Source organism: Phoenix dactylifera, chromosome 3 (assembly GCF_051530095.1).
Source record: "Phoenix dactylifera cultivar Ajwa chromosome 3, Ajwa_hap1_PhDact_Kaust_v1.1, whole genome shotgun sequence".
Lineage (NCBI taxonomy): Eukaryota > Viridiplantae > Streptophyta > Magnoliopsida > Arecales > Arecaceae > Phoenix > Phoenix dactylifera.
The window spans coordinates 26,983,282-26,995,425 of NC_143192.1; the positions used below are offsets into that span (position 1 = coordinate 26,983,282).

At 50.2% G+C, this 12,144-nt stretch overlaps 1 pseudogene; it reads left to right on the top strand.

Annotated features, from left to right (window-relative positions):
* The first annotated feature begins 10,466 nt into the window (after positions 1 to 10,466).
* LOC149768007 (small nucleolar RNA R71) lies at positions 10,467 to 10,564 on the top strand (annotated as a pseudogene).
* The last annotated feature ends 1,580 nt before the right edge of the window (positions 10,565 to 12,144 follow it).

The window sequence follows — 12,144 nt, forward strand, 5'->3', positions numbered from 1 at the left end:
CCTCTGGTTGGAAGCACCCACTTCCGGCGGGATTGCAACCGCTTCAGATGGAGGTTTCGGGATCCCAGATCTTCAGCTCCTCGGAGTCTCCACCTCTTCTTTACTTTCTTTACACCCTAATTCCCCTCTGGAAATTCCTTGTAATCACACGAGCACGCCGTTGTAACCAGAAATTATTGAAATGCAAAGTGTTATACATTTTTGAACTGTCTTTCTGGCATCGTCGTTCTACTGGTAATACATCCGCAGGTTAGCGGAATTCCAGCTCCTTAGAATTTCTCGACCATCTAGGGCCTCCAACTGGTAGGAGCCAGGTCGGTTTACCCAGCGAACCTTATACGGGCCTTCCCAATTTGGCGCTAGCTTCCCACCTTCCACAGGTTGAGATGCTTTTGTTCGCCTTAGCACCAGATCTCCGATTCTGAAAAGCTTCGGTCGGACCTTGGAGTTGTAATATCGGGCCACCCTCCGCTGATACATCGCCATCCGAACCTGCGCCATTTCCCTCGCTTCTTCCAAGAGATCCAGGTTCCCTCGGAGTTGCTTCGAATTGGCCTCGGGTCGGTGCGCGACCACCCGGGGTGAGGGGAGTCCGAGCTCCATGGGGACAACGGCTTCCGTGCCATAGGTTAGGCTGAAAGGCGTCTCCCCGGTAGGGGTCCGATGCGTGGTCCGATACGCCCAAAGGACATTCTCGAGTTCTTCGACCCAAGCTTGCCCCGTCCGACTAATTCGCGCTTTGATTCCTTGGAGGATTGTCCGATTTGTGACCTCGGCCTCGCCGTTGGTTTGGGGATGCGACACAGATGTGAACCGATGCTCGATCCCGAACTCCTCGCAGAAGTCACGAAAATGCTTGTTGTCGAACTGTCGGCCATTATCCGAGATGAGGACCCGAGGTACCCCAAATCGGACAATGATGTTCTTCTTCACGAACTTCCGGACTTGCACCTCCGTGATAGTGGCCAGCGGCTCTGCCTCCACCCACTTGGTGAAGTAATCGATTGCAACAATAAAAAATTTCCGCTGAGCTGAAGCGACGGGAAATGGTCCGAGGATATCCATTCCCCACTGGGCGAAGGGCCAGGGTGCAGTGATTGGTGCCAAGGGGACAGAAGGGACTCTCTGGACGTTGGCGTGGCGCTGGCAGGCGTCGCATTTCCGTACATGATCCTTTGAGTCCTCCAACAAGGTAGGCCAATAATAGCCTTGCCTCATGATCTTGTGCGCCAAGGACCTAGCCCCCAAGTGGGATCCGCAAACGCCTTCGTGGACTTCGCCGAGGACGTAGGCCGCTTCCGAGGGGCGGAGGCACTTTAAGAGGGAGGCGGTGAATGAGGTCCGATACAGCCTCCCTTCATTGAGTACGTAGTGGGCGGACTTCATAACAAGTCGCCGAGCTTAATCTTCGTCTTCAGGGAGGATCCCTTCGGCGAGGTAGGCGACAAGCGGGTCCATCCAAGACGGCTCCGGGTCAATCGCCATCACCGCTCCAGCCTCGCCGATGCTCGGGGCATCCAGGGTCTTCAGGTAGATCGCCCTCGACAAGTTGTGCGCGTCTGCGCTCACTAAGCGGGACAGCCTGTCGGCCCTGGCATTTTCACTTCTTGGGACCTGCTGGATGTCGACACTGCCGAGGTCGGGAATGAGTGCTTGCACCTTCCGGACGTAATTCTGCATGGTCGGGTTCCGGGCTTCGAACTCCCCACGGACCTGCCCGACCACCAGCTGAGAGTCGGTGAAGACCTTCAGGCGCCGGATGCCGAGCTCCTTGGTGAGTTTGAGTCCCGTGACTAGGGCCTCGTACTCCGCCTCGTTGTTGGTCACTGGAAATCCGAACCTCAAGGCATACTCGGCTATCACTCCATCAGGGCTGGTGAGGACCAGCCCGGCCCCTCCACCTTCGGGGTTCGACGACCCATCGATGTGAAGCATCCAAATCGGGAGGTCGAGGCTGGGTGTTTCCGGCGACTTAGGTTCCGCCTCCTGCACCGTGCACTCAGCGAGGAAATCCGCGAGCGCCTGGGCCTTGATAGCGGGTCGGGGCTGGTAGCGGATGTCGAACTCACCAAGTTCTACTGCCCACTTCACCAGCCGTCCTGCATTCTCAGGATTGCTGAGGATCTGCCGTAGCGGTTGATCGGTCAAGAGGGTGACAGAATGGGCCTGGAAATAGGGGCGAAGCCTCCTGGTCGCGGTCAGCAGCGCGAAGGCGATCTTTTCAGCCTTCGTATACCGCGTCTCGGCATCCCGTAAGACCCGGCTGATGTAGTACACAGGCTTCTGGAACTTTGCCTCTTCCCGAACCAGTACCGCACTGACTGCGGTTGGGGAGACTGCCAGATAAAGGTAGAGCATCTCCCCTTCTTGCGGCTTGGACAGCAGGGGAGGAGACGCCAAGTATTCCTTGAGCTGGTCGAATGCTGCTTGACATTCGGCCGTCCAGAGGAAGTCTTTCGGGCGTTTCAACACCTTGAAGAAAGGTTGGCAGCGTTCGGCCGACTTTGCCACAAATCGTCCGAGCGCGGCGACCCTCCCAGCGAGCTCCTGAACCTCCTTCACTTTGGTCGGAGGGGACATATCTTGGATGGCCTTGATTTTGTCAGGGTTGGCTTCGATCCCCCGCTGGTTGACAATGAAACCGAGGAACCTCCCGGCCGAAGCGCCAAAGGCGCACTTCGCTGGGTTCAGCTTCATGCGAAACTTCCGCAGGGTGGCGAAAGTCTCCTCCAGATCTGCGATGTGCTGGTCTGCATGGCGGCTCTTCACCAGCATATCGTCCACGTACACCTCCATGTTCCGGCCGATTTGCTCTTTGAAGATTTTGTTGACGAGGCGCTGGTAAGTGGCGCCAGCATTCTTCAGACCGAAGGGCATTACCTTGTAACAGTACAGCCCCCGGTCTGTTATAAAGGCAGTTTTCTCCTCGTCCTGTGGAGCCATCATTATCTGGTTGTAGCCGGAGAAGGCGTCCATGAAAGACAGCAGCTGACATCCGGAAGTCGCGTCGACCAGTTGGTCTACCGCGGAAGCGGAAAGCTATCCTTGGGGCATGCCTTGTTCAGGTCGGTGTAGTCGACGCACATCCTCCACTTTCCGCTCGCCTTCCGGACAAGTACGACATTTGCCAGCCATTCGGGGTAGCTGACCTCCCTTATGAATCCTGCCTCCAAGAGCTTGTCTACCTCCTAGTCGACCACTCGGATCCGATCCGGGGCACAGTGTCTCTTCTTCTGCTTTACTGGTCGGTGGGTTGGGTCGACGTTGAGGGCGTGAGAAATGACCTCCGGGTCGATCCCAGGTACATCGGCCGCCGACCAGGCAAATACATCGGCGTTGGCTCGGAGGAATTCCACCAATCGAGCCCGAGCTCCCGGGTCGAGATTGGTGCCGACCCGGACCGTCCGGTCCGGGCGACCTTCCTCGAGGGGAACTTCGATCACACCTTCGGCCGGCTCCCCGTGCCGCAAGGCCACCTCGTCTCTGGCGTCGAGGGACTCGACGCTTAAGGCTTCTACGGGCTTCTTCCCTTTGAGAGTTGCTAGGAAACATTGCCTTGCGGTCGGTTGGTCACCTCGGACCTCTCCAATCCCGGCCGCCGTGGGGAACCGCATGAGCAAGTGGTACGTTGAGACCACCGCGCGAAGGGCGTTCAGTCCAGGTCGTCCGAGGATAGCGTTGTAGGCCGAGGGAACACGGACGACCAAGAACCCGAGCCGCACCGTGGCTTCTGCGGGTGCAACGCCCGCAGTCACAGGCAGCTCAACGACACCTTCGGCCGAGACAGCGTCTCCAGTGAATCCTATGAGGAGGGTGGATGTTTTGTGCAACAATTGTCTGGACAAGCTCATCTTTTGGAAGGCCTCGTAAAACAAAATATCAGCTGAGCTTCCACTATCCACAAGAACACGCCTTACATCATAGTTTGCCATAGTGAGGGAGATCACCATGGCGTCATCGTGGGGGATCTGAACCCCCTTTACATCTTCATCACAAAAAGTGATTACATTACCGACCTTCTGCCTCTTTGCGACGGCTGCCCCTGATGCTTCAGTCGAGCCCCCCGCGTTCCTCTCGGGCCGGGGGCAACCCCCAGTGATAGTATGGATCACGCCCGCGACGGGTCGATTCTGCTCCCGAGGCTCCGGAGGGGCCGGGCCGGCCGGACGCGAGTCTGCGGGGGGACGTCGGTCGTTCACATATCGACCGAGATGCCCTCGGTGGATGAGAGCCTCGATCTCGTCCCGAAGCTGGAAGCAGTCTTCGGTGTCGTGGCCGTGGTCCCGGTGGTACTCACAGTACGCCCGAGAGGGCCTCCTCCCGGGGATCTTCTTCATCTGTGTCGGGACCGGGAGGTCCTCCCGCCCCTTGATTTTCATGAGGATCTGGGCCCGGGGAGTCAGGAGAGGAGTGTACCGGTTGAAACGTCGGGGCGGAGAACGAGGGCGTGGGGCGCCGTGGTTCCTCGCCGGCGACAGGCTTCTGCGCCGACGTTGAGGCGTCGGGCTCCTCCCCTGGCGTGCCTCTTTTCGCCTTTTCTTCCCGAGCTTTGGAGGGATCTCGGCGGCCTCCTTGCTCCGGTGGGCGGCCGCCTCCTCGGCGTCCGCATACTGGTTCGCCCGGGACAACAGCTCCGGGAAGCTCCGCGGCAGGCGTTTGTCCAGGGAGAAGGTGAGTCTGCCCTTTCGGAAGCCACGCTTCAAGGCTGAAAGAGCCACCTCCTGGCTCAGGTTCCGGACTTCCAGCGTAGCCTTGTTGAAGCGGGTAAGATAATCCCGCAAGCTTTCTCCCTCGTTTTGCCGGACATCAAAGAGGGAGTCGGAGACCAGTCGCCGCCGGCTACTGACGGCGAAATGGGTGATGAAGAGGCGAGTAAACTGGTCGAAGGACTGGATCGAGTTAGCCTCCAAGCCGGCGAACCACGCCCTTGCCGGGCCACGGAGGGTCGCTGGGAAGGCCTTGCAGAGGAGAGGATCTGATGCTCCGTGGAGGAGCATAAGAGTCCTGAAACTCTCGACGTGATCTCGCGGGTCCGCCGCCCCATCATAGGGCTCGATCGCCGGCATTTTAAACCCCGGCGGATTCGGGGTCCGCAGGATCCTCGAGGCAAGCGCCGGCTGGGAGGAGATCTCCAAGTCGGCGAAGGGATCTTTGGAGTGGCCCTTCAGGACCTGGAGTTGTCGGTGGAGATCGTCCACCCGCCGGTCCAGAGAGCGCGACCGATGGGTGGGAGACAAGGAGCACCGAGAGGGGGACCGACTGGAGCGCGGGTTCCTTGAGGACTGGGGGGTCTGGGAACGCGCCCGGGCCCGCCTCTCATACCCCGCGCAGCTCCGATGGGAAGGTCCCGGCAGAACGGACCGTGCTCGAGAATCTTCCTCGCGCCGGCGCTCCTCCCCATGGGAGAGGAAGGAGCGCGGGTTAAGGAGGACAGGTGAGCGCTCAGGGAGCAGCGGCTCCTGGGCCCGCTGCGGCGCCCGAGACATCACACCCTGCAGGTTCTGCACCGCCTCCGCGAGGGTGCGAACCTGCTGGGCTAACTGGTCGAACTGAGCGGCTTCGACCATCTGAATGGGGGGTGGAACGGTGGAGTGTTGCTGAGAATGTGTTGGAGACGCAGCGGCCTCCCGGCCAGAGGCGCGAGAAGCCCCACGACCGGAGGCATTGGAAGCTCCACGACCACCTCGCCGTGCCATTACGATCGCTCTGAGATTCGGTGCCCTTCCTCTAGCGCCAACTGTTGCTGGTGGTCCAAACCGAGAACGATTGGCACAGCGGTGTGAACGGGGTTCCGTCTGAGTCGCCTTGGTTGGTGTCGATTACGCTCCACTTTCCACCAGAAAACCTGCAAGCAAGCCTCGCACCACCACTGGGGTAGTGGGGGCCCTCCGACGATCAAGTCAGAGGAGATTGGAGGAGAAGGAGAGATAATTGCAGGTAGTAGGAGAATGCACTGGAAGTTCTTGCTTACCTCCCCCCTTCTCCCCCCAGCCGCATATATACCAGGCTGGGGGGTCCTTCTGGGGGGTTGATCATCGTGTGGCACGATGGAGTTGCCACTGACATGGCCGTTACTGGGCGTCGTGGGGTAGCGCTGGGTACGGCCATGACAGGGCGTAGTGGAGCTCCGCTTTGTACGGCTGTTACAGGAGATCGTGGAGCAGCGCCGGATACGACCGTTGTAGGGAGTAGTGGAGCAGAGGGTCGCGGCGTGCTTCAGAGGAACAGCCTGTCGTTGTCGAGAGATTGCCGACTCGGGGTCGGATTGCTGGATCCAGGGGGCAGCCGACTCGGGGTCGGGCTGCGAGGCCGAAGATATCCGACTCGGGGTCGGGTTACTGGATCAAGGGGCAGCCGACTCAGGGTCGGGCTGCGAGGCCGAAGATATCCGACTCGGGGTCGGGTTACTGGATCAAGGGGCAGCCGACTCGGGGTCGGGCTGCGAGGCCGAAGATATCCGACTCGGGGTCGGGTTACTGGATCAAGGGGCAGCCGACTCGGGGTCGGGCTGCGAGGCCGAAGATATCCGACTCGGGGTCGGGTTACTGGATCAAGGGGCAGCTGTAATCTTCTAGGGCGCGCGTGCCGGTCACGTGGGGCATGGTGGCTGAGTTCCCCCGTAACAAGAATATTCATGGCTTTTGCATTTTGCTGAGCCATTTTTTTATCATGATTAGCATTTGTATGTAGCCCATTGACTATGATACTCCATAAATCGTAGTCGTGTGCTTGAATGAAAATGCGCATGCGTGCTTTCCAATATGTGTAGTTTATACCATCAAATAGTGGAGGTCTATCAATTAATTATCCCTCACTCATAGAACATCCCACTTGGGTTGTCATGATCTTTAACTCTTGATTGTGAGATCAATGAGTACTATTAGAGCACCTTGCTCTGATACCACTTGTTGCCCAAGGTGACAATCCAAGAGGGGGGGGTGAATTGGTTTCTTCTCTTTTTGGTGTTTTAAAAGCTTTCTTAATTAAGTGCGGTGGTTGCTTTCTTAGATTATTTGAATGAGTTAAACTAGAACAAAGATGGAAGATAATGCAAGAATAAATGTAAACACAAGCACAACACAAACACAACAATATATAGTGGTTCGGTGCTCTCCTTAGCACCTACGTCCACTCCCCAAGCGACCCCTTGGGAATTCACTATAATCTCGCGGATTACAGTTGGATTGTTTTCCGGGCTCACAATCCAAAAACCTTTGTTGGTTTTACGGGCTCACCAACGAACCTATACACTTTGGTTTTCCGGGTTCACCAAAAACCTTTGTTGGTTTTGCGGGCTCACCAACGAACCTATACACTTAGTTTGATAAACAAAAAGGAAAGATTCAAACTCCTAAATGAGCAAATGAAACAATATTAACTATAAAGAAGAGTTAGAAAGTATTTATCGCTTTGAAGTGGCTTTGCTCTTCTTTGTCAAGGATGCTTCACTCTTCAAGGGAGGATGGATCTCTTGATGACTCTTTGAATCTGCTCAACTCCTTTCTTTGATTCTTGAATGAAGCACTTGAATGAAGAAGATTAGGGCACTTTTGTTTTCTTGTGTACTCTTTGATATCTCTTTCAAAAGTTGTTCTATCTGATGAATAGTGCCCCTTTAAATAGCTTTCCACATCCTTTGGTCAAGCCCCAATGGTTAGAATTCAAAAACTAGCCGTTACTGACCTTGGGAAGGACAAAAAGTACATCTGCAGAACTAGCCGTTATGCTTCAGCCCGTGTTTGGGTCGGCTAAACCTGTCCTTGGGTCGACCCAACTTTCACTTGGGTCGACTCAAACATTCCTTGGGTCGACTCTCTCAGAAAACACAGAAACTTGAAATTTCAGCCTTCCTTCCCATGGGTCGACCCAACCATTCTTTGGGTCGACTCAAAGTTCACTTGGGTCGACTCAACTTCTTCTTGGGTCGACCCTCTCAGTAATTCCAGAGAACCATTTTCTGTCTGCCTTTCTGTCTTGCCTTTGGGTCGACCCTCTCAGGGTTTGGGTCGACTCAAGCTTGGGTCAACTCAACCACTGTTTGGGTCGACCCTCTCAGTAAATCCAGAGAACATATTTCTTTCATGTTTTGAGGTTCTTGAAGTTTGGGTCGACTCATGCTTACCTTGGGTCGACCCAACTCACTGTTCATCTGTGCCAATTTTGTAGAAGTGTGCCAAATGACTTCTTGATGTGCCGGGGTCGACCCAATCATCCTTTGGGTCAACTCAATCTACACTTTGCTGCATCTCAAGGTTAGATTCATTCAAATGAACAAAGCCATGTATCTATTATCAATTCATACAAATATACTGAGAGTAATGAACTTATAAATGAAGTATCAATTTAACTTATAATATACTCTAGATAATTGCTTGTTAATCATCAAAATAACACTATCATTCTCATTATGGTTTTGGCATTGTCCTCCAAATATATCCGGTGCGTGCAAATTAAAGGGCTAATCCCCTTCAAGTCGGCAATAGACCATCCTAAAGCTCCCTTATGATTCTTTAGAACACCAAGTAATTTTCTTTCTTGGGCATGATCCAGATCAGATGAGATGATTATAGGAAATGTGTCCTCGGGTCCAAGAAAGGCATACTTGAGTTCCTTCGATAAAGGTTTCAACTCGAGCTTAGGTGTTTGTTCATAGGATGGTACTATCTTTGCTTCTCAAGATGGCAACTGTTCAAATTCCTCTATTCTCGGTCTCCACCCATTGACCATCATGACATCCGAGTTATCTAAAATAGGTGGGACCATATCATCTGCAGTACCTTCAGAACACCAATCTATCAAACCATTGTCGGCCGATTCCGTAAATGTTTCTTTTAACAAATATTCTTTCGCAATGGTTTCAACCCATTCAACTTCTTTACTTTCTTCATGATCACTAGGTTGTTTACCTATACTAAAGACGTTCAGTTCCAAGGTCATATTGCCAAAAGAAAGCTTCATGACACCATTCCTACAATTGATCAATGCATTAGAAGTTGCAAGGAATGGACGTCCTAAGATGACCAGAATCTGAGTTGGTGAATTGGAAGCCGGATGTGTGTCCAGTACGATAAAGTCAACAGGAAAATAGAACTTGTCCACTTGGACCAACACATCTTCGATAATCCCTCTAGGAACCTTCACTGACCTGTCAGCTAATTGTAAGGTCACAGTTGTTGGCTTCAACTCACCCAAACCGAGTTGCTCATATACCGTATATGGCAACAAGTTCACACTCGCTCCTAAATCTAGCAATGCTCGCTCAATCCTAAAATTGCCAATGATGCACGAGATAGTTGGGCAACCTGGATCCTTATATTTAGGAAGAATGTTATGCTGTAAAATTGCACTCACATTTTCAGCCAGAAATGCCTTCTTCTTGACATTTAAACGACGCTTGACAGTGCACAAATCTTTTAAAAATTTTGCATAGGAAGGCACTTGTTTGATTGCATCAAGAAGAGGTACATTGATTTTTACTTGCTTAAAAAGCTCAAGAATTTCAGAGTTTGGTTCAAGCTTTTGCAAGGGCTTTAATCTTTGTGGAAATGGTGCAGGAAAAGGACATTTAATTTTTTCAGTTGATGTTGGTGCTTTGGTTTCTTCGGTATCCTTTTCTTTTGTCTTGGGAGGGTCAAAATTAGGTATGACTTGAGTTTGTTCTGGGATTGGTCGGTCAATAATCTTTCCACTTCGCAAAGTTATTATACTCTTTGCTTGTTCTTTATGCGAAGTTGAAGATGATGCATTGCTACCGCCGTAGACTTGAGGGTTAGGTTGTGGTTGAGCTGGTAGCTTACCCTTCTCTTGAGCACTTAAAGCAGTGGTCAGCGTTGTCAGTTGATTTCTTAATTCATCATTGATTTTAGCTTGACCTTGCATGAAAGATTGCAAAGTTTCTTCGAGACTGGATTTTTGAGGGGGTGCGTGTGCATAATGAGGTTGCGGAGGTGGAGGAGTTGGGTTATATACTTGTTGTGGTTGGTCATTCCTCCACCTGAAATTTGGATGGTTCTTCCATCCAGGGTTGTAAGTACCCGAAAAAGAATTATTGAAAGATTTTTGATAGGTATTCATAACATTGGCCTGATCGTGCAAGACTTCCTTGAATGCGGGTATTGTGGGGCAATCAGTGATGAGATGGCCAGGCATCTCGCAAATCCTACAACACTCGCTATTATGTTCTACGGTCTTGACGGGTTCAATCCTTCTAAGTTTAATTTTCTCTACCTTCCTAGTGAGGGCTGCCATTTTAGCCTGAATATCATCCTGAGTACTAAGGTTGTAAAGGCCCCCGTGTCCAATGCTAGTAGGCTTAGGTAAAGGTTTATTCACTCTATCCCCTGTATCCCATAATTGTGCAGTCTCTGCGAGAGAATCAAAATAGTCCCATGCACATAGTCTCTATAAATTGTTTTAACTGTGGAGACAACCCTTCGTAAAAGAAACTAATGGTTCTCCATGTTTCAAACCCATGATGAGGACAAGAGAGAAGCAAATCTTTAAATCTCTCCCAGCATTCATAAAATGTTTCATGATCTTTTTGTTGGAAATTGCTAATGTGCCTTTTCAAAAAGTTAGTCCTTTGTGCGGGAAAGAATTTTTTCAAGAATTCTCTTTGCATATCATGCCATGTTCCTAGCGATCTAGGTCTCAAGGAGTTCAGCCATGTTTTGGCTTTATCCTTTAAGAAAAAAGGAAACAAGGTCAATTTAAGGACATCTTCCGATACATTTGGCACTCTAAATGTGATGCTAATTTCCTCAAAATATTTAAGGTGAAGATAAGGGTTCTCGGATTCTATTCCATGATACTTGGGCAGCAATTGAATTACTCCTGGTTTGATTTCAAAGTGTCCTACATTTTTAGGAATAATCATGCATGAAGGTTGACTAGTCCTAGTGGGATGTAAGTATTGTCGAAGTGTCATAACTGGGGGTCTACCTTCATCACCATGGTGACTTCCTACATCATCAGGAAAATTTGCCATCTCACAAGGTATGAGATACTGCGAAGGAATTTCAAGGACGTGTCCTAAGGGATGATCTAAAGTTGTACGACTTAATCGACCGGTGTCGTCCCTATTCCAACCTAGCATACAAAATTTATTTTTTTTTTAATATTTTTTTTAAATAAATATAAATATAGGTACCAACTAAAGATACCCTAAAACGACACCCTAAAACAAAAATCTATTTACAATCAAACATGCAACTAAACATTACACCTTAATTTCTAATGTTTTTCTTAAATTTCTAGACAGCTCTTAACTGGTTTGAAGAGGGCACCTAAGCCTCCAATCCGGTCTAATGAACCGAGTTGACCAGGTAAGCTTCCAGGTAAGTGGAGGGGTCACGATGCGTTCGCAAAGGTCCCACTTAAAACCCACTTGCCTCGAACAGATGAACTGTCTCCCTTATAGGGACAAAGCTTGCCTAAATATCAACTAAGCCACAGAGCGAAATTGGTGTAACTTTCGGTGGTCTTCGTCTTATTGAGCTCGAATGTCCTTAGGGGCCAACGTCTAGTTGATTTTAGTTAAGCTTAGGATATTTATGCAATGGGGTGATTTTTGGGCTAAGGACGAGTGATGAAATCCCGACCTTATCTTTTTAAATGAGTTCAGCCCTTAGAATATTTTATGCTGATGCCTTATACTATATGCAACAATCAAGAATTTTTTTTTTTTAATGTTTTATGACATGACATTAAATTTCATTGAATAGGTAATCAAGCAAATTATTTATTTTTTTTAAATTTTATGAGTTGAAGTTTGAAATTTGAATTCCGAAATTTGAAATTTAAAATTTTAGGTTTTTTCTCTCTTTTTTTTTTGAATAATCACCCTTGATCTTTTCTTAAAGTTTTTTTTTTTTAAATTTTCAATTAGCAACAAGGATTAATGAGATATGATAACAATAAAATTCTGATTCTAAAAAAAATTAAATGCGGAAAATTTAAAATAGAAAGCAGCAAGGTTTCGTATTAATCTAATAGTCTTAAAAGTTTTCGAATGTCAATCAGACCGTTCAGATGAAAGAAACACAGGTCCTGCACCTGAAGACCAAATTTGAGTTCAATCAGATGGTTAATTACTTTGATATCAGAGTTTGATGCAGACTGTGCAGGGAATAAAAAAAAACAGCA